Raw genomic sequence first — 19,166 nt, 5'->3', positions numbered from 1 at the left:
CATGGAGGAATGTCCGCCACTACCACATCCATCAATAGATTCTTTGCGGGAATTTGATCCAGACTAACAACCAAATCTTTAATTAAACCGATGCATCTAACCCGGCTGGAATCAAATGAATATAGATCATGGTACTTTCGAGTAATATCAAGCCCCAACTTCTCCATAATTGCCTTGGGCATTAAATTATGTGACGCTCCTGAATTGAACATAGCATTATGAAGCACATAATCATGTATTCTCAAGCTGATATAGAATGGAGGAACCTCACTCTCGGGGGACTCACCATTTAGAGCTGGCCCAAAGATCAATTCCGGCTGGTCATCCTCTACGTTCACCGCATCTAACATTGGGTCAATGTTGAATATTTTGGAAATTTGTGCTCGATATGTACTGTTCTTCATGACTTCTGTCAATGGAATGGTCACTTTCAATTTTGCAACTTCATTCTCAATGCTGAATGCTTGACTCTTTTCACTTTCCTTTGCCGGATTGTCTCGTTTTTCTGCTCTATCTTTGGGTACATTTGATGGCTGATCCATCTTGTTTGATGGAACTGTTTGAGTTGATGAAGGATCCATGACTTCTTTACCTTTTCTCTGTGGAACAGCAGCACCATTCTTTGCCAAGTTTTCCGCCCTCTTTTGAATCGGATTTATGGGAATTGTCCGGTTTCTCAATTACCTTTGCTGGCCTTGCTGAGCTGATAAAGCGTGTAAGTAACCTCTTTGATACTCTTCAGACTCATTGTGAAGTACAACATAATTAGATAAAATGTAATGCTCATCTTGAGATGTATATGCATTACCTATCAGCTCTTCTTCCTCCGTGATGTATGTGGGCAGATCATCGGGAGTGAAGAAGTGATTTTCTTCACCCACACCTTCACCCTCATCCTCTGATTCTTGAGTGACATAATTTTGCTGAAATGGAGGTTGGATTGGCTGCTGTACGGCCGCCTCTTGCGCTCGTGTTTCCCGCTGTTTGATTCTATATTGGGGCTGCTGTTGTTGACCTCTGAAATTTGGGTTTCGAACTTGTGGTTCCGGTTTGCCAAGACTAAGATTTTGGAGTGCCTTTTTCACCTCCTCAACTGTACGAAGAACCTGAGAAGTGGATGCTGCCTCTTCTTTGATTGTGACCTTCTTCTTCGCCTTCATTCTTGCCCTTTTGTCATTCAAATTAGCCTCCACACTGACTGCAATTTTCTGCATTTCCTCCAAGGTAGGAGGATCTCAGTCCCGCAGTGAGTAGGCCATCTCCGGATCGAAACCATCCGGGAACTTAAGCAATGCGGACTTTCTTGATGGTTTCAAATCATCAGGTATAGCGTTATACACTGAATTAAATCTGATTATATAGTCTTGAACCGACTCACCCGGATTTCTCTTGAGGTTGTTGTACTCAGCATTGATTTGCAGCGGGTCTTTTCTTATTTCCCATCGGTCCAAGAATTGATTCTCGAGTGCTTCCAAGGTGGTGATGATGTTAGCTGCCAACCCTCTGAACCATTTTCTTACTTCTCCGGCAAATGTTTGCACGAACAACCGCATGGTAACATCTTCTTCATCTAACTCGTATAGATCAAAGAAAGTGGACATTTTATCGATATGTTGTTGTGCTGTAATACTTTGTGGATTGCCATCAAACATGGGAATTTTACTTTGGTAATCAGCAGGCATATCATGAAGATTAGCAGGCAATACAAGTGGGGCAAACCGGGCTGCCATTTTTCTAGGTAAGGTAGATCTTGGAGTAGCAGGCGGGGTAGGTGTGGCAGTATGAGGAGTAAGAGGAGGAGAAGCAGTGTGTGAAACCGAAGGCGAAACAACTGTAGATGGGGGATGAGTAACTATGGGAGTGATAGCAATATAAGGGGGATTTGCCTGTTCATGCGCCGTGATAGAAGATCCAATATGACCAGAGATATTTGCAAGGAAATCAGCAAGAGTTGTAGCTTGTACTTGTGTCTGGAGATTCCTCAAAATGAAATTTTCAACTAATTTATTATGCCTCTCGAATTCAATAGCAGCTGCAAAATCAGGATTAGGAACTAGAGTAGCAAGTGCACTTTCAGATTTAGCTTTGAACAACGACAACTCAAAACTTTCGTCGAAATCAAGATCTTCAAGATACTCAAAAATAGTTGGGCATGAATGAGATTTCAGTATGCGGCTAGAATTAGAAGCCAGTTTGGAAATCAAGGAACGAAAAACCAATCAGCCTATAAAACTCTCAACTCAATCACCCGAAAGTTCAGAGTTTATAAACACACTGGGTTAAAAGCGCAGATTGCCATGTTACCTTCACTAGCTCACGGAGGTCGACCGAAGGAGTGTTTATCTACTTACGCTTATGTAAAACAAAAGCGTTTTCGAAGGCTACCTGGCGTACCTTCAGACTCTGTCTAAGCTTATGAATTAAACACGCCAATAAGCAAACAACCAATTTGTTCTCCCCAGTATGGTCGCCACTATGTTAGCGCTTGAGATTTCACCCTAGGCTGAGGAAGGTAAACCTTCAAGGCAACATCAAACCATTTCACCTCGTAGCTAGCCCTACGGGGTATGAGAAGGCTCTCTCCGGTCAATCTCAGTAAAATATTCAATGGACATAGATGACCAATACAGTGACACTGATATTAGGCTAGTAAACCGATTAAAAGGTTGATTTGGGGGTTTTTGGGGTTTTTTTGGTGGCAAATTGAGGATCTGCAATTTTAGGGTGCGGGGATTTGACACAGTTTCTGCAGGTGGGTCTTTGGGGCAAGGTAGGAGTTTGTGCTGATGCCTTTAACTGAGATGGATGATCAAGGAAGAATGATAAGAAGGCTAAAGAGGGCAAACAATGACTTTGAATCCTCTCTAGATAGTGGAAAACATAAACATTAAACAAATTTGAAAGCTGAGCATGGCAAGCATGAATTCAAACTTTATCACTTCATTTGTTTAATAAGCTGCAGTAAAGAAAGAGATGGAACACATAAACACACTTACAATTACAATAAGAGAACACACCATCAACACAAGAGTCCACAAGAATCCCAATGATGTCTGCAAAACCCTGGTCTTCCTTTTCCTCAAATTGTAGAGATACAAGTAAAATATACAATAGGAGCTTCTCCCTCAAAAGTACAACCATGAAAATGAGCAAGAGAAGGCATAATATAGATGATCTAACTCCTTTCCCCACCTCTAGGGGTCGATCTCAGCTTCCTAGGAGTTTTTTCAACTAATTCTAAACTGAGCACTAGATAATAGGCAGTCAAAACAACTTGCCTCTAAAACTTAGGAAACCTATCCATGCATTAAATATTTACCATTTACATCAAAGAATATTCTAGAAGTGTTCAAGGAGAGTAAAAGTATCTAAGTGCCATGAAAATTACACAAAAATCTATCATTTACATGCCTCAAAAGTCAACCAAGATGAAAACAGAGTTTTGCTGGCCGAACTGGTCAAAACAGGCAAATTTCCCTGATAGGTCGCGCACATCACTCTGACTGGTCGCGCACATTCACAGCTCTGTTTGAGGGCCTTCCCAGTGTCCAAATCAGGTGCAAGATAGCTCGTTGGAAAGGTCTGCGAGTCTACTTTCCAACCCCACTAAAATTTCTGAATTTGGAGTTAATTTGACCCCTCAAAAGTCATTTCTCCCAAGACAGATTTCTGCAACTCAAAATAGGGGCAGAAAGTCAAAAATTGCATGTATTTTGAGCTTTTGGAAGCCCAAATCTCCATAAAATCTGAAACCCATCCATAGGCAAGTGTATTTTTGCATGAAAATTCCAAAAATGCAAAGTTTTCCCCGTTCTGAGTTGCCCCCATGTATGGTCGCGCGCGGGGTGAGACCAGTCAAATGGCCAAAACCTGTAAAATTCCCAAAAATGCCAAAAATGCTTCAAAACTCTCAAAATTTCTTTGGTTTTCTGCTAGGAGGATGCTAATGAGTATCATGGTGAGTGAGAGAGGCCTCAGCCAAGATACGGAGCGGGTTGGTCTTCTTCTTCCTCTTACGGGCCTCGGACAACCTCCTTTGGAATATCTTCATTTTCGCCTTGCAAACATGCATCCTCGCCCAATAGTGATTCTTCATGTTCTGTAGCAACCTCTTGTCCTCGTTTTCCTTCTCTAACAGCCTCTGCAAGTGTGCATTCACACGGGTAAGCATGGATTCCCTCTCCTTGGGCAGCAAGTCACCGGGCCTCCTACGGTTGATGACTCGGTCACTTCGAATCCTCCACAGCTCATCCTCAAGTTGCTTGTTGCGCTGCTCAAGATAGTTTATTGTCCATTGGGCCATGTCGAGCTTCTGCTGTAACAAGCGGTTTTCCACCTCTCTTTGTCGGATGATCTCATGCAAATCTGAAGTGGGGGAGCGAGCATCAAGATTAATGATGTCAACCTGAGTGTCACCGGCTCTCTCCTCCTCTGTCATGGGATGTTTGCCCTCCCGTACTGCTGATGGAGAATGCGAGGCCCCTTCCACCTGGTGTGGAGATAACACTCGCTGACCTGTAGATGATGATGGCGAGACCCCTTCCACCTGCTGTGGAGAAAACACTCGCTGACCTGTAGATGATGATGGCGAGACCCCTTCCACCTGCTGTGGAGAAAGTACTCGTCGAGCTGCTGCAAACAAGGTCATGTGACCTCTCTGGTAGGTGACCTGAGGTGAGGAAGCAACCTGTCTCGGAACAATGATCTCGGGCTGGTGAGATGGACCTCCCTCCTCATAAATGACCTCTGGCTCTGGGTGTGGTTGTGGTGGCACTGTAAAGAACTCATGAGAAATGAAGTCTACCCATGGAATGCCCTGCTGACTCAACTGATGGGAAACAATGAGCTGGATGAGACCATGATGGCACAAACTCCTATACTGTTGAGCTGGGGACCGCCTCTGAAACACGGACACCATCCTCTGAATGTCCTGGAAGAAGAAAACCGGGATGTTCATCATCCTCACTCGGGTAAAGTGCATCAACAGGCGAATGTGATAAGAGAAGACCTGTGAAAATCTCCCCTCACATGTGAAGTAATGCATGATAAGCCGCATGATCGGAGCATACTCCCCCCGGAGGAATCTGAAAGGAAAGACCCCCGACAAGTGGCTCATGAATGTTGGCCTGACATATGGCTCAAAATAAACATAATCTAGCATTTTGCGCTTGGGCCACACTTCACCCACATCTGGTATCCCGGTAGCCTCTGAAATCACCTCCGGAGATAGCACAAAATTCACCCCTGCAAGAGTGACCTACCCATCATGAAGGTGCAAAACAAATAAGCGGGCCAACTCCCTGTGATGCTGGATCTGAGCAAGCCTCTCACAAAACTGCAAACATGACATGTATTAGAAATAATTCACTGCGAAAGGGCAGGCCTGTAATTCTGCTAAAGATGTGGGCTCTTCTCTCTTATGATGACCACCTTTGCCACCCCTACGAGGCCTCTGCTATACCTCAACCTCTGTGGAAGAATACGGGTCATCACCTTGCTCATAGGTTTCAGTGGTTGACATGGTGCTTTTGAGCAAAGTGGAGAAAATAGACAAAGTTAACTGCTGCCCTGTCTGCAAAAATGCTGAGAAGTATGCTGTTTTCATGGGGGAAAAATCATGAAGGAAATGTTAGGGGAGGGACTTTTTTTTTTTTTAAATAGGGAATGGAAAATATGTAAAGGCAGGGAATTTTCAAGGGACAATTCACAAAATGTTAAGCATATAATCTCATCTACATCATCGGGAAATCATTTGCAAAGAAATATTTTTATTAGGGAAAACATGTATGAGAATAACAAAGGGAAAGGACATGCATTTCAACCGGGGTATGGGACAGCATTGTTCATTTGATTTTTTGTCTTCTAATGTACATCATAAGGTAAACTCTGTTTTCAAAGGGATTCATGTACATTTAGTCATAGAGGAACAAGGCTTCTTTTACATTTGGTCATAAGGGAAAAGGAATTTTATTTAAACAGGGATATTAGGGATAAAAGGGAAAACATGACTTTGTCTTTTGGGAGACACAACAACATTCCTTTGTAAACAATATTCAGAGCAGTATGTCTTTTTATAAATATATACAGCTGCATTGCTTTGTTTTTGTTTTGAACATACACAACCATCTTTTCTCTATTTTGTAATAGCTATACACAGCCATATTGCCTCTGTTTTTTTTTTTTTTACCATTATATTGCTCTTTTCTTTTTACACAACATTTTTTAATCCTTGTTGTGTTTATTTTTTGTTCTTGCTATGTGGAGGGCATTAGGGTTTTGGGAATGTATTTGAGAGGGGGATAGGGTTAGAAATTGGGAGATAGGAAATTTAATACTCTTTGCAAATGAGATAAGATAGAGACATATCATAACAATTGTGAACTTAATGGGAAACAATGGAGGGAATAAATGGGAGTTTAAAACCTTGAAAAAAAAACACCAACCCTAGCACTATGCCTACATTGACAAGCCATAACTAAAATCCATTTCTCTTTGCATCCTTGGTAGCAAATATATATGAACACAAGCCCATCATTCATATTTCAAGCATCCAACGGGTTAATAGACCCTACCTCGATCAATTTAGCAAGCAAGAGGGCGATTTGAGAAAAATTGAAGTGGTTCTGTGAGTGACAGGCTGACTGGTCGCGCACAGGCTTGGACAGGTCGCGTACAGCCTGACTGGTCATGCCCGTTGAGTTTTTGCACTGCGAAGGGGCGCTTGATAGGTCGCGCACTGCCCAACAGGTCGCGCACGCCCTCTGACAAGTCGCGCACCTGAAAATGGTTCAAATTTGTTGCCCTTTGCCTCCTTTCGCCTTCTTCGCCCTCTCACTCTTCTTTGCAAGCTCTTAGATGCACAATGAGGGTGTTTAGAGGGAATTTGACTCTTTATAAGCCCAATTTGAAAAAAAAATTACTTACCAAACTTACTTTCTAATGTTTTGTTTTGGCACTTTCTTTTAATACTGTTTTGAGTTTACTTTTGTCCTGAATTTGACTTTTTGAGTGCTTTAACTCCGTTCTTTTTGCAGGTAGACCATCTGATGGACTCTGGCGAGGAGACCAGGGTTATTGCCGGCATTGTGAAGAATTTTTTGAAATTTCCTTATTTGTTACAAAATTGACATGACCTTGGCTTTAAAAACATGGTTTTTAAATCCAAGGTATAAATGGGTTGTACCTGATGAAAATATCAATGAAACATATTTACATACCTCCTTCCGGCTTGCTGGGGACCCATGGACCTCTGACTCATGATCTTGCAATGACATTTGACTGAAACCCTAGACCTAAGACTTTAGACTTCAAGACAAAACAAAACAAGCGTGACACAAGTTCATTAACTGATATGACCTGATCCAGCAAAGCCGAGAAGGGAACAAGGACCAGCTCTTCCATCAGTTTTATGGCATGCCTAATGGAATGCAAAACTGACATCGATGAGACACCTACTTATGCATATGCAAAGAGTTTTTTGATCACTAATGGAGGGCATCATGACCGACACTAACACACCCAATGGTTCCCTAATGCTAGAGATACAGGGCAACACATTTCTCACTTGAAACCCATGGAGATGATGTCTGGCACTGTTAATATTAGGTATGTTCTATGCTTAGAGCAATTTATTTCAATTTTCACAGGTAGCTCAATATGTTTTCCAAATTAGTAATGACATGAGCATTAAAGTAAATTGCCGATAGAACATAAACATAAATTGCAAAAGACAAGCCAAGACAAGAGGACACAAGATGTGGCACTAGCCAGGGAGAAACCCCAATGTGGGGAAACCCTTGATCAATTTTTCTTATATGTTCTTCAATAGTTCAGCAGAGAGAGAGAGATAGTATGTTTACAGCAGAAGTCAACACTTTGACTTATCTAGATAAGAGCATAGATCATCTCTAAGAAGATGATACATGAGATCAATTGAAGACATGCTGCTTCAACCGATTCTCCAAGGTGACTCCTTCACCTATCATTGTGTTGCATTTCGTCATCATGTTGCACCTCACCGTGTTGCACCATGCTGCACCCATCATCACTATGTTGCATCTCATCATGCTTCATTAATCATGACTATACCCATCACTGTACTACATTATGTGCCATTGCTGCAACATGTTGCCATAATGACCTATGTGTTGGTTGCATCTTGCTTGCTTGTTATCCCTAGCATGCTTGTTGTTGCATGCTAGCTATCCCTTGCATGCTAGCTGTAACATTGCATGCTTGGTGTATTTGCTGCTAAGTACCATGCAACTGTCCCAATGTTAGTTAGTTGTCCCTTGCATGGTTCTCTCCTTCGGAGACAGATGCTCGGCTATTCTGGCAGTTTCGGCAATTTTAAATGTTCCCAGCAGTTCTGGCTATTCTCGACAGTTTCGGCTTTTCCCATCAGTTCTGGCCATTCCGGCTTCTACCCTCTGCGTTAGCTTTCCGGGTTGTTCCGACAGTTCCGACTATTCCTTGCAGTTCCAGCCATTCTCGGCAGTTCCGACAACTCCGACTATTCTCAGCGATTCCCGACAGTTCCGGAAATTTCAACCATTCCGGTAATTCTGACTATTCCCAGCAGTTCCAGCAGTTCCGACAGTTTTAGCTTTTCCCAACAGTTTCAGCTTTTCCCGACAGTTTCAACAATTTTGGCTATTCCCAGGAGTTCTGGGAATTCCGACTATTCTCGACAGTGCTAGTTCCGGCAATTTCAACTATTCCGGCAGTTCCAGCAATTTTGGCTATTCCCGACAGTTCCGGCAGTTTCAGATTTTCCTTGCAATTCTGGCAGTTCCCAGCAGTTTCGGCTTTTCCGGAAATTCCAACAATTCCAGGCAATTTCGGTAGTTCCAACTATTCCTGGGAGTTCCGGCTTCTGCCTTCTAGATTAGAGCAGCGTTATCCCTTAGGATATCTCCTCCTATTAAAACCCAAAGACAAGTAGAGAGGAAGAGATCCCAAGTGTTTTGAAATCACTTGAAGGCCACCTCTATTTATACTAAAATGTTGAGCACAAGTGGGGTTTATTTGGTTGCTGGCCGACCTTGACGATTTGTCCCATAACACAAATAAATTCATATCTCCATGAATACTATCGAAATCGGATGATCTTTAGATCAATCCTACACCTCTCGATGAGAGGGATCCTAGAAAAATATCAGCTTCCATTAATAAGATGACCCACATGGAGTTTGGCCCTTGCCAATTTTAACACTCCCTCTCAACTAGGGAGAACTCCATCTGCTGATCCATATGTTCGACTGTACTATCTCTGCCATCAGTGCCCTGCACTGCTCTGTTCTGTTGAGCTCTACTTTGCTCTACTCTGCTGAACCATGAAAAAGAAGAATTGATCGAGAATGTCTCATACCATTCTCTACAACCCACATTGAGCACTATAGTATACACAATACAAGGATAACAAGTGTCATACTTGGGTTCTACAGAAACCCAATGTGGTAATATCCCTAGGAGAAATATTTTCTCCGAGATGGTCCTCAACCGACAACAAGCAACCCCTTGTAGCCATAATCTAGCTCATTGCGCCACTTCTCCGCCACCTGAGCCACCCATGTGGTCCCTCGACCATCTACCATGATCGTATGTTTGAAAGTGGGCCTCCCAAATATAAAGGTATGCCTTGTCATTTTGAAATAGAGTATTGTAGTTTGCTTCTCATGGACACTTTTGGGCATGGATTAATGGGGGGACTCAACAGAAAGGATGGGCCAGGTCTATGCTTCTATCCCCTACACACCTTTTAGGAATTAACCTTGGATTCTAGTCTCATCGGATCTCTTTTACTAATCATTTGGTTTCAGGGATGGTATTTCAAGGGAAATCCTGATTTTGGTTGTAGGGTCCCGCTCCCTTATCCGCTTATATTACCTTCTTTCCATTCATTATCACCCCATCCTTATTTTCTCCCACCTGGGTCCACATACCTCCATCGAGTCCACATAGGGTTAGCTCCCCCCTTCCACTTGCCCACACCTTGGGTCATGGCCTGGAATGAAGCTCGAGGTTGATGCAACTCTAAAGAAAGTTAAAAGCATATATGGCCACATTCAATAGGAAAGGTACCACAAAATGCAAAAGATGGTAGGGACGAAATCATTTAGAACATGGGCGAAAGAAAATACATGAGTTGTACCCCATTATCATGGACATGAACCTAGTTTCTACAGGTTGTATGACCCTCCCTCATCATATAGGAACCCATGATTGTCCTGACCCCTGGTGGGCAATGAACCGCCCCACCTTAAAACGGGCAATTCACTACTATATCTTGTAAATCATGCTCTAACCCCTTGAGACCTGAGCAGTTAATCAAAGAAAATCACAAAAAGGAAAAAGGTATTAAAGGAGGGTGGAAAAATCAAGGTCGGGGCACCCCATGTTCCATGATTTCTCCCTCCTACACATTATAAACCCAAGTGTGGGCTTCCCTCTTATTAGCTACCCTTGTACCCCGGCATGTCACCCAGCGCTGCCCCTTCTCATTCCCTACTTCATTCACCTATTTGTCACGTGCCACCACCTCTCGGAGGATGAACCTTGATTATATTATCCCCTTTAGAAGTAGAAACCACCTAATAGGATTATTGGTTAACCCCATTTGGAATTAGGAGGCATTTGCACATCTCGAAGCCCATTATGGAAGGGTAGTCCATTATGAAGTCCCCACCTATGATCCATGATTAGGTGGCTCATTTACTCAATTTCTCTAATGACTTGTTGTACTGGAAGATGGGGGGATGCATTGCATCTTATGCAGGATTGCAGATGGTTTCCATCTTGGGTTTGGTCTCCCTATACGGGGTCTTAATCCTCCAGAGGGCTACATTGGCACATATAGGGTGAGCGTTGAGAGCCATGGGCCTCCATAGCAAAAGATTACAATCCATGGATTCCCACAGCCATTCAGAGATTGCTTGTGTTTCACTTATGGGACGAGAAGGAAGCACTTGATCCATCATGCCCAGTCGACTCCAAATCTACACCATACACTTGGGAGATGATCCACAACTTCCATGATGATGTGGCATCACCCACACCATCATCCTAGCCCTTGAAGGAACCCTATAGGTATCTTCGATTTGTTTGGAGACCCATGAGGACACTTGTGTGCCCCTAGATGTTATTTGGAGCACTGGAGTTTATTACAAGGGGCCAACCACTTGCCCATTGCTTTTGAGGGTTCTTGTCTTCATTATGGCACCCATGGACGACCTCATTAGGCCTCTTAGAGGGCCATATGACATGCATAGATTATTATTTGACCTCTTCAGAGGCTTATGTTTTCATTTATGAGCTAGTTTGGTGGGCTTGTCACCAAACGTTGTATTATTAGAACATTATCTTATTTTTAGGGCTTATGTAAGCCAAGGAGGTTAATTCGAACTCCTAAGTTGTGTATAAATACAAGTGAGGTGAGATCATTTCTCATCATCACTTTGGATTGCATCTCTCTCTTGTTTAGAGAATTTCACACTTTTTTCTAGAGGATGAATTAGAACTTTTATGGATGAATTTTGATGTATGGTTGTTGGTCTATCTTCTCTGGAGCTTCTCTATTATCATATTTGAATGTTTGGATATACTCTACTGCATGTAAGTACGAAATTTTGATGTTATTATTGTTACTTTTTGTCATATATGCTGGACTGGGATTTTAGTTGTTTTAGGGCTAATTGTTGCATGCAGTTATTGCTTAATATTGTTGAATTGTCTCTATTATAATTTTCCCTGTATGGGCCATGTAGTGTGAGCGAAATTCGAGTAAAATTTGACCTCAATAAGCAATTCCTCTTTTGCATTTGAAGTATAAAAGTGCAAGATTTCTTTCACTTTACCTAGAGGGTTTGTGAAGTAATTTTGAGGCCTCCTTGATTGGGAACCAAGAAATATTACACATAATCAACATAGACTCAATTCTCCCAAGGATTAGGGCACTGATCTGACAAGGGTGGTCACCAAATTCTTATTATTTCACCTTTTCCCAAGTCTATTATCATTGGGGTGCCTAGCGCATCAATTTCCTGACAAGTTAGCCACTAAAAAAATTTGATCTCCTAGGATCTCCTGCGTTGGCCTTTCCTCTAGCTCTCCTACAAATTTAAAGACATTCCGACGGTGGAGTTGGGAGAAAAGTCAAGCCCTAGCTCCGAGACAAAAACTTGCCGTGCCATCCCCAAGGCTAGCACTTCCCAGGGTCAAACCAACATCTTGAGCAATTATATTTTCTTTGATCCTCTCCCCACCTTTTCTAGGGTAAGAATATCATTGGTTGCTACATTCCTTCCACATACCACAGACCGGGTCCACTTGGCCCTGTGTGGTCCCACTCCTTTGAAAGAAAATCCTTCAAGAACCATTCGAGATACCAATTCTAACAAGCATTTTAGGGACTGGGAAACTCCTTCACAAGTCTTATCCCATAAACCTAATCCTCAAATCATCTCCTCCTTCCCCTAGATTACCTAGTACCTTGCTTACAAAGCAAGCAAACTTTATCCTTCAAAACTTGCGAAAGGGATATTCGGGTCACTCATATCCATTGAATTATCTTTCATTAGTGACTCCACACATATCGAGTCTCATCCCATCAGTGAAATTCCATAAAAATAAGGGAGCCTTAGTTGAGGTCTCAATGGACTAAGTCTCCATTTGTTGCCCTTGGCCTAGCATTTTCCCTTTAGGGATTCCCTTTAGGTCCCCTGCTAGTTTAAGCGGTAACAGTACACAATCCAACCATGATCCTCCTTAGGCTCAATGCGCCATCCTCTAAGATGGTGCACTGTCCAACACATTGCTAGACCAACACCGCTCCCTCCCCCATGGTGTTTCACTCTCCAAGTGTCCTCATTTAAGTCATTCCTCCTCTAGTTATGTATCACATGTCCTTCTCTACCCAACACGCCTCAACATGTGTGTCAAGGTGGTTATTATGTGCCAATTCTTCTCAACATATGTGTCTATTTCATGCTCAACTTCTATGAAGTATGCTCTTCGACCCAAGCGTCCTCAAGTCAAGTGTCCAAACTCCATACTGCTAGGTGCCTAGAACTCCTCCTTCAAGGTAGGTATCTCTCGTAATCAAGCAAATGACCTCCCCATTGTGAGCACCCAATGGGCTAGTCATAATGTTGATTAGGATAACAACCTCCTAGATAAATGCATCATGCTAGCACTCTAAACAAGGTCAATCATCCACCCAAATTAAGCCATCTATATGTACATCAAGCATCTTCTATGGACTAGGAGACCTAGCACTCTCCTAGCTATGTGAAAACACTTTTGCAATAACCCCAATAGCTAACAAAGCACCAACGAAAGAATTTAGAAGGTCAAAAGATAGGCGAGGTTAAGAAATCTCCCATCAAAGAAAGAGAAAAGGGGTAAGGGGGGGTTTTCCCAAGGAAGAGTAATTCCAATTCACTAACAATGGCTTCAACCCAAAAGGAGCCATCAAAAGGATGAACTAAATTGACACACATTATAGAGAAATGACATATTCACCAAAATTATAAAAAAATAATGTTTGACCTAGCCTACTTCCAACTCTTCAAGGGATATCTTGGCTAAAGAGATAACTTAAATCACTCAGGGTCCAATGGAAATATGAAGAAAAGGAAAATTTTGGCCAAAAACATAGGTTGACAAGGCTGTATTTTTTCTTGTTTTAGAGGATCTAGCTCCATGCTTCACATTTTTGCATTTGTGATTCTAAAAGAAGAGAAAATAGTTCACTTCCTCAATTCCATTCATCTCAACCTTATTACACTATTCTAGCGCATAAAATAAAAATAGAGGAGAGGTGTTATCCACCAAAATGGGTAACCCTAGCAGAAAATTTTTTCTCCTATTTTGGATATCCGACCAGGCAACAACCCTACACATTAGCTTGAGGATGATGATATGTTATCTCTTCCACCATTTGCACCAGTAACTATACCTGTCACTATCCAACACTCCTCTTGAATGATGGGATACCACTCAACAAGTACTTTGATCATTTTCCAATTTGGTGCTTTTACTTAGTGTTTTGGGCATTTAGTATGGAGAAAGGGGTGATCTAGATGATTGACCGATATCAGCTATAAATTTGTTTTCTCACTTTACCAAGGGGGTTAATTTCTATCCCTAGTCCGATGGGACTTTCCCTATGGACTTAGGGTTCTAGGAGGGGCACTACTTAGAAGACCTAGATTTGAAATAGCATGTCCATTCTCCCTTTACCATACATAGCACCTTCAACAACACATTATAAGCCCTTGATACTATCTCTATTCTTCGGGTTCAACTTCCATTGGTTCATTTGGATTTGGTGCTCGCTTATCTACATATTTGAGTAGGGAAAAAAAACATTGCCTTGGAGGTTCATGCAGCTAAAATAATGGTAAGGCATAATATGGCCACAATGAAAGAATATAAGATCAACATGCAAATGATTGTCGAGACATAATTTAGCCCGTGGACAAAAGCCAAGCATGATCTCCACCCTGCTCATCAGCCATCACTCTGTTCCAAAGTACTTTATGCTCCATCTCATCAAAAGTAACCCTTGCATGTCCCAACCCTAATTAGTGACAAACCACCACATCTTAAGGTGTAAATTAAATGCTATATTATTAAAATCAAGCTTTGACCCTTGAGCTATGCACCAAAATACAAATCATTATACAAAAAAGTAAAAGGTGCCCTTAAGGGGTGGGAAAAGAAGGACAAGCAAGGTAACTCATGCATCCATGATTGCTCCCTCCATTACATCAATACACTCAAGATGTGGACTCTCATTAGTTGGTCTCCTGACCATGGCACTTGGCGATGAATGTTCTTCCTTTCCATTGTCACTTATTTACAGCGTTGCCTATTGATTGAATGGTTAACCTTAGAAATACCACCTCCACTTGGGGGATAGAAGAACCTAATAGGGTTGAATACTTAGCCACCCCTACAAAGGTAGGGAACACCTTTAATGGACTTGATCTAGTAAAATATTTCATGGTGATCCTAGTTTGAAGCATTAATATGCCCTAAGTGCTTCAGTATGGTCCACTTAGATGCATTTATGATCTTAGCCTCTATGAGTGGTTTCTTTCACTTGAATTTGAGTTGATTTTGGCAGGTTATCCAAAGCACAAGAGGTCTTGAGGGCACCCCACTCCACATAATTCCCAGGCCATATCCTACATTCTAGAGAGCGTGATGACATAACAGATGCAATGTTGCCCACTTTTGGCAGAGCATTATGCATTTTGATGACTTGGGAAATTAATTTGCATCCTAGAGCAGACCAAGGAGCTAGAACATTGGGATTCTCTTGCCTAGCATCGAGGATCTTTGGTGATGTACCAATGGACAAAACATGCCCCCAAGTTGGCCTTCACTCTACTTAATGAGCATGCCATGATCCAGGGCTCAAAGGAGGATAGTTATTCTTGGTATGATTGAGGACGTCTTGTTGCACCCAATGCAACCCTAACGCTAGAGATACAAGGCACCACATTTCTCACTTGAAACCCATGGAGATGATGTCTGACACCCACAACTAGATTTTCGACCCTTGGAGCTGCTTTGATGTGTGATTTGGGGATTTCCCTGAGATGGAGGATGATCATGATGCTTGAAGATATTTTTGAGCCTTGACTTTTCCTTGATGGAGCATTTTGATCCCTAAAACAATATGAAGTCATCTCCTTTTTAGGTCTACATCACACACATTTATGCTTATCTTTGCATATTATGTTATAAAGCTAGTGGGTTGGCTTGTAACCCAATTTTACTTTTGTCCACTGAAAAATCAAACTTGCATAGTGGCTTTTAATTGGAAATTAGAATAAGTAGACCTCATATGAATAGAGAATCACCTTTTTCATTTTGTTTTTATTTGATTTATAACATTAAATTAATTTGCATCCCGGAGCAGCCCAAGGAGCTAGAACATTTTGCTTCTCTTGCCTAGCATGGAGGATCTTTGGTGATGTACCAATGGACAAAACATGCCCCCAAGTTGGCCTTCACTCTACTTGTTGGGCATGCCATGATCCAGGGCTCAAAGGAGGACGGTTATTCTTGGTATGATTGAGGAGGCCTTGTTGCACGTGATGGAGCCCTAATGTTAGAGATACGAGGCACCACATTTCTCAGTTAAAACCCATGGAGATGATGTCTGGCTCCCACATCTGGATTTTCGACCATTGGCGCTACTTTGATGTGTGATTTGGGGATTTCCCTAAGATGGAGGATGATCATGATGCCTGAAGACATTTTTGAGCCTTGTCTTTGCCTTGATGGAGCATTTTGATCCCTAAAATAAATATGAAGTAGACCTCATATAAATAGAGAATCACCTTTTTCATTTTGTTTTTATTTGATTTCTATCGATAAATAATTAAATTATTTAAGTGACTTAGAATATAATCTCAATTGAGGATTAGGATTTAATTCTAGCCATTGATCACTTAGGAAATTAGGGTTAGTGATTTTGTCTTAATGAAATTATAAAATAAGCCTAAGGGAAAGGTGAAGACACAACAATTGTTGAGGAAGCAGTTTAGACTGAAGAGAAATAAGAAGAATTGCAACAGGGAATTTTAGAAGCGATTTAAGGGGAATCCAATTTGAGGGCAGAGAGAGGCCAAGTCAAATGAATAGGAGGGCCAAAATATATAGAGGCCAAATTTATTAAGTGTGCAAGGGTCATACGAGGGAAAAGAGAGGGGCCAAATTGTTGGTGAGGGAGGCTTAACTTTCTTGAGGTTGAGTTTCTTCAGTAGTGCAAATTTCCACAATCCCATTTTTCATTTTTCCTAATAGTTGTAATTTTTAGATGCTAGGGCCACATCCTCCTCCTCCTACTTGACCTTTATCCCTTTGTTGTTGCTACCTGTCTTTGACTCCCGTCTGATCTCTTCCTGGCGAAGAGCTACCCAGAGCTCGTCCCAAGGTAGGATAGTCCCTCTGCCTAGGATTCTTTGAAAAAACACTTCCCACTCTTCTGAGACAGCATTCAAGGTTGTCCTCACCATAAGCTCCTGATCCGTTGTCGCTCCTATAACAATCAACTGATCTTAGATCTCATTCAATCCTCCGAGGAAGGAGTCAATCGTTTGATTCTTCTTCATCTGATATGACCTCATTTGGTTCTCAAGCAGCATTCGTCTCTGCACAGAATTATGCTGGTATAGGTTCTTAAGATCCTCCCATATCTCAATTGTCGTTTCCTTCTCGGTTATATGTGGTACCACATGATCCTTGACCCCGTCAAGGATAATGCACTTGTCCCTCGCCATTTCCTCCTCGTACTTGTCGTTATCATTGGGATCAACTAGGATAGCTATAACCTTCAAGGCAAAGTTCTTGACATGATTCCTGTCAAGCAATGATAAGATTCTGGCCTTCGAGACTGCAAAGTTCGATGCTCCGTCCAGTCTATCCTGATCTCTTACCCCATGTAGTGCCATGACGTTAATCTACTTCCCTCCTGGAAGATCTCTATTCGACTCCTTTGAGTCTCTACTTCTCATCTGGAAGTTCTCTTCTGGACTCCCTCTGAGTCTTGATTTCCCACCTGGAAATCCTTTTGTCGCTTGTCGAGATGCCCCCTACTCTGATCGTCTTGTGCAACTGCATTGCTGATCCAAGTTCCTCAGCTAGAAACCCTCGGTAACAACTCCTCTAGCCCTGCTCTATCAGGTACTGTTCTGACTACAGTACCTCACCATCTCCACTCTGCAATATTCCTGCAACCTTCTAGACCCCAACAACTGCCTTTTTGTGAACTGCGTCAGCCCTTCTCTGCCTCACGCTAGCTCTATGTCACCCTGGATGGGTCTACGTCAGCCCTGAGATGCCCTACATCAGCCCTCTAGCCCTCTGTGTCCATAATGTTGGCCTCTCTGAGGCTCTGTGCAGTTCCCGACTTCTTTTGCCTGGCTCTGGCTGGCTCTGCGTCACACTTCCTTGGCTTCTATGCTGCTAGAAACAACTTCTGTCACCTCGGGACAGTTTTCTATTTCTATTGCTCCACTCGGCTGATGTCTCTTAGTCCTCCTGTGATCTGCAATCACGCTCTGATAACATGTTGAAGTTTCAAAGTTTACTTAGTTTAGAAACCCTTCATGCACTTTTTCTGATTTATTCCTACCTACTTGTTATTTCTCCTTTAACAAGTTATTTACAAAGTAAATACTAAAAATAAACAACAATGCATGCTCAACATATTACAGATCAGCAACTAAAGAAACAAGAACAAACACACCACATGACACCATTATTTTTGGACCAATGTCCCCGAAAAAACCCAATGCGAGAAAATCGGTGCAGCTATCTGAGGGTTTTCTTATTAAGCAATATCAAAGTACAATTTGGGTGTTGAAACTGGCCTACCCAACAGAGAATTTCCTTAGAAGCTATAGCTCAGTTTAGGAGAAATCTCCTGGCTGAACCCCTGGAAAATCTTTCCGACAACTCTTCAGCACAAAACTGCTCCTACAACCCCAGCATCTGCCCAATCTAGACTGCGTCAGCCCCTCTCTATGTCACGTTGGCCTTGCGTCAACCTTTCTTGGCCTGTGTTAGCCCCAGGAGGCCCTGTGTCAGCATTCTAGGCCTCTGCATCAAACACTATGGCCTCTTTGGTGCTCTGTGCAACACTTGCCTGCCTCTGTGTGGCCCTGCGTGAGTGCTTGCTGGCTCTGTGTCATTCTCCTTGGCTGTTGCGCTGCTCTCCCGGAACAATCTCTGTCTTCTCTATTTCTCTGTACTCAATGCCCCCCAGCTGCTCTCCCGATCACTGATTCTATCTCTCTTAGCAAACCCCGCTCTACAGGATAGAATGATTGATCACTGGTGTGTTCTCCAAATGACCCTCAAGCCTCCTCTTATACTTTTCCTGTTCACATATCAACGACCGAGATTAAGTCCCTAATCAACGGCTAAGATTATATCTGGCTTGATCCATGTTTTTTGGACCACTCTAACATAGATTCATATTAATACTCATTAATATTTTATTTTCCCTAAGTTTAAACTTAGGGACTCCATTAAAAATATTAATTATTTTAATATCCCCTGATCTGTTTAGAATTTGCCCAAACCCTTTCTAGGTATTGGAGATCTCATGCACCCCAACCTCTCCACCAAATTTCGTGGCTAGAGCA

Source organism: Pinus tabuliformis, chromosome 1_1, assembly GCF_031772625.1.
Source record: "Pinus tabuliformis cultivar Carrire ecotype Pingquan chromosome 1_1, CPIR1, whole genome shotgun sequence".
NCBI classification, from domain to species: domain Eukaryota; kingdom Viridiplantae; phylum Streptophyta; class Pinopsida; order Pinales; family Pinaceae; genus Pinus; species Pinus tabuliformis.
The sequence above is the reverse complement of the archived record's forward strand: the minus strand, read 5'-3'. Positions refer to the sequence as shown.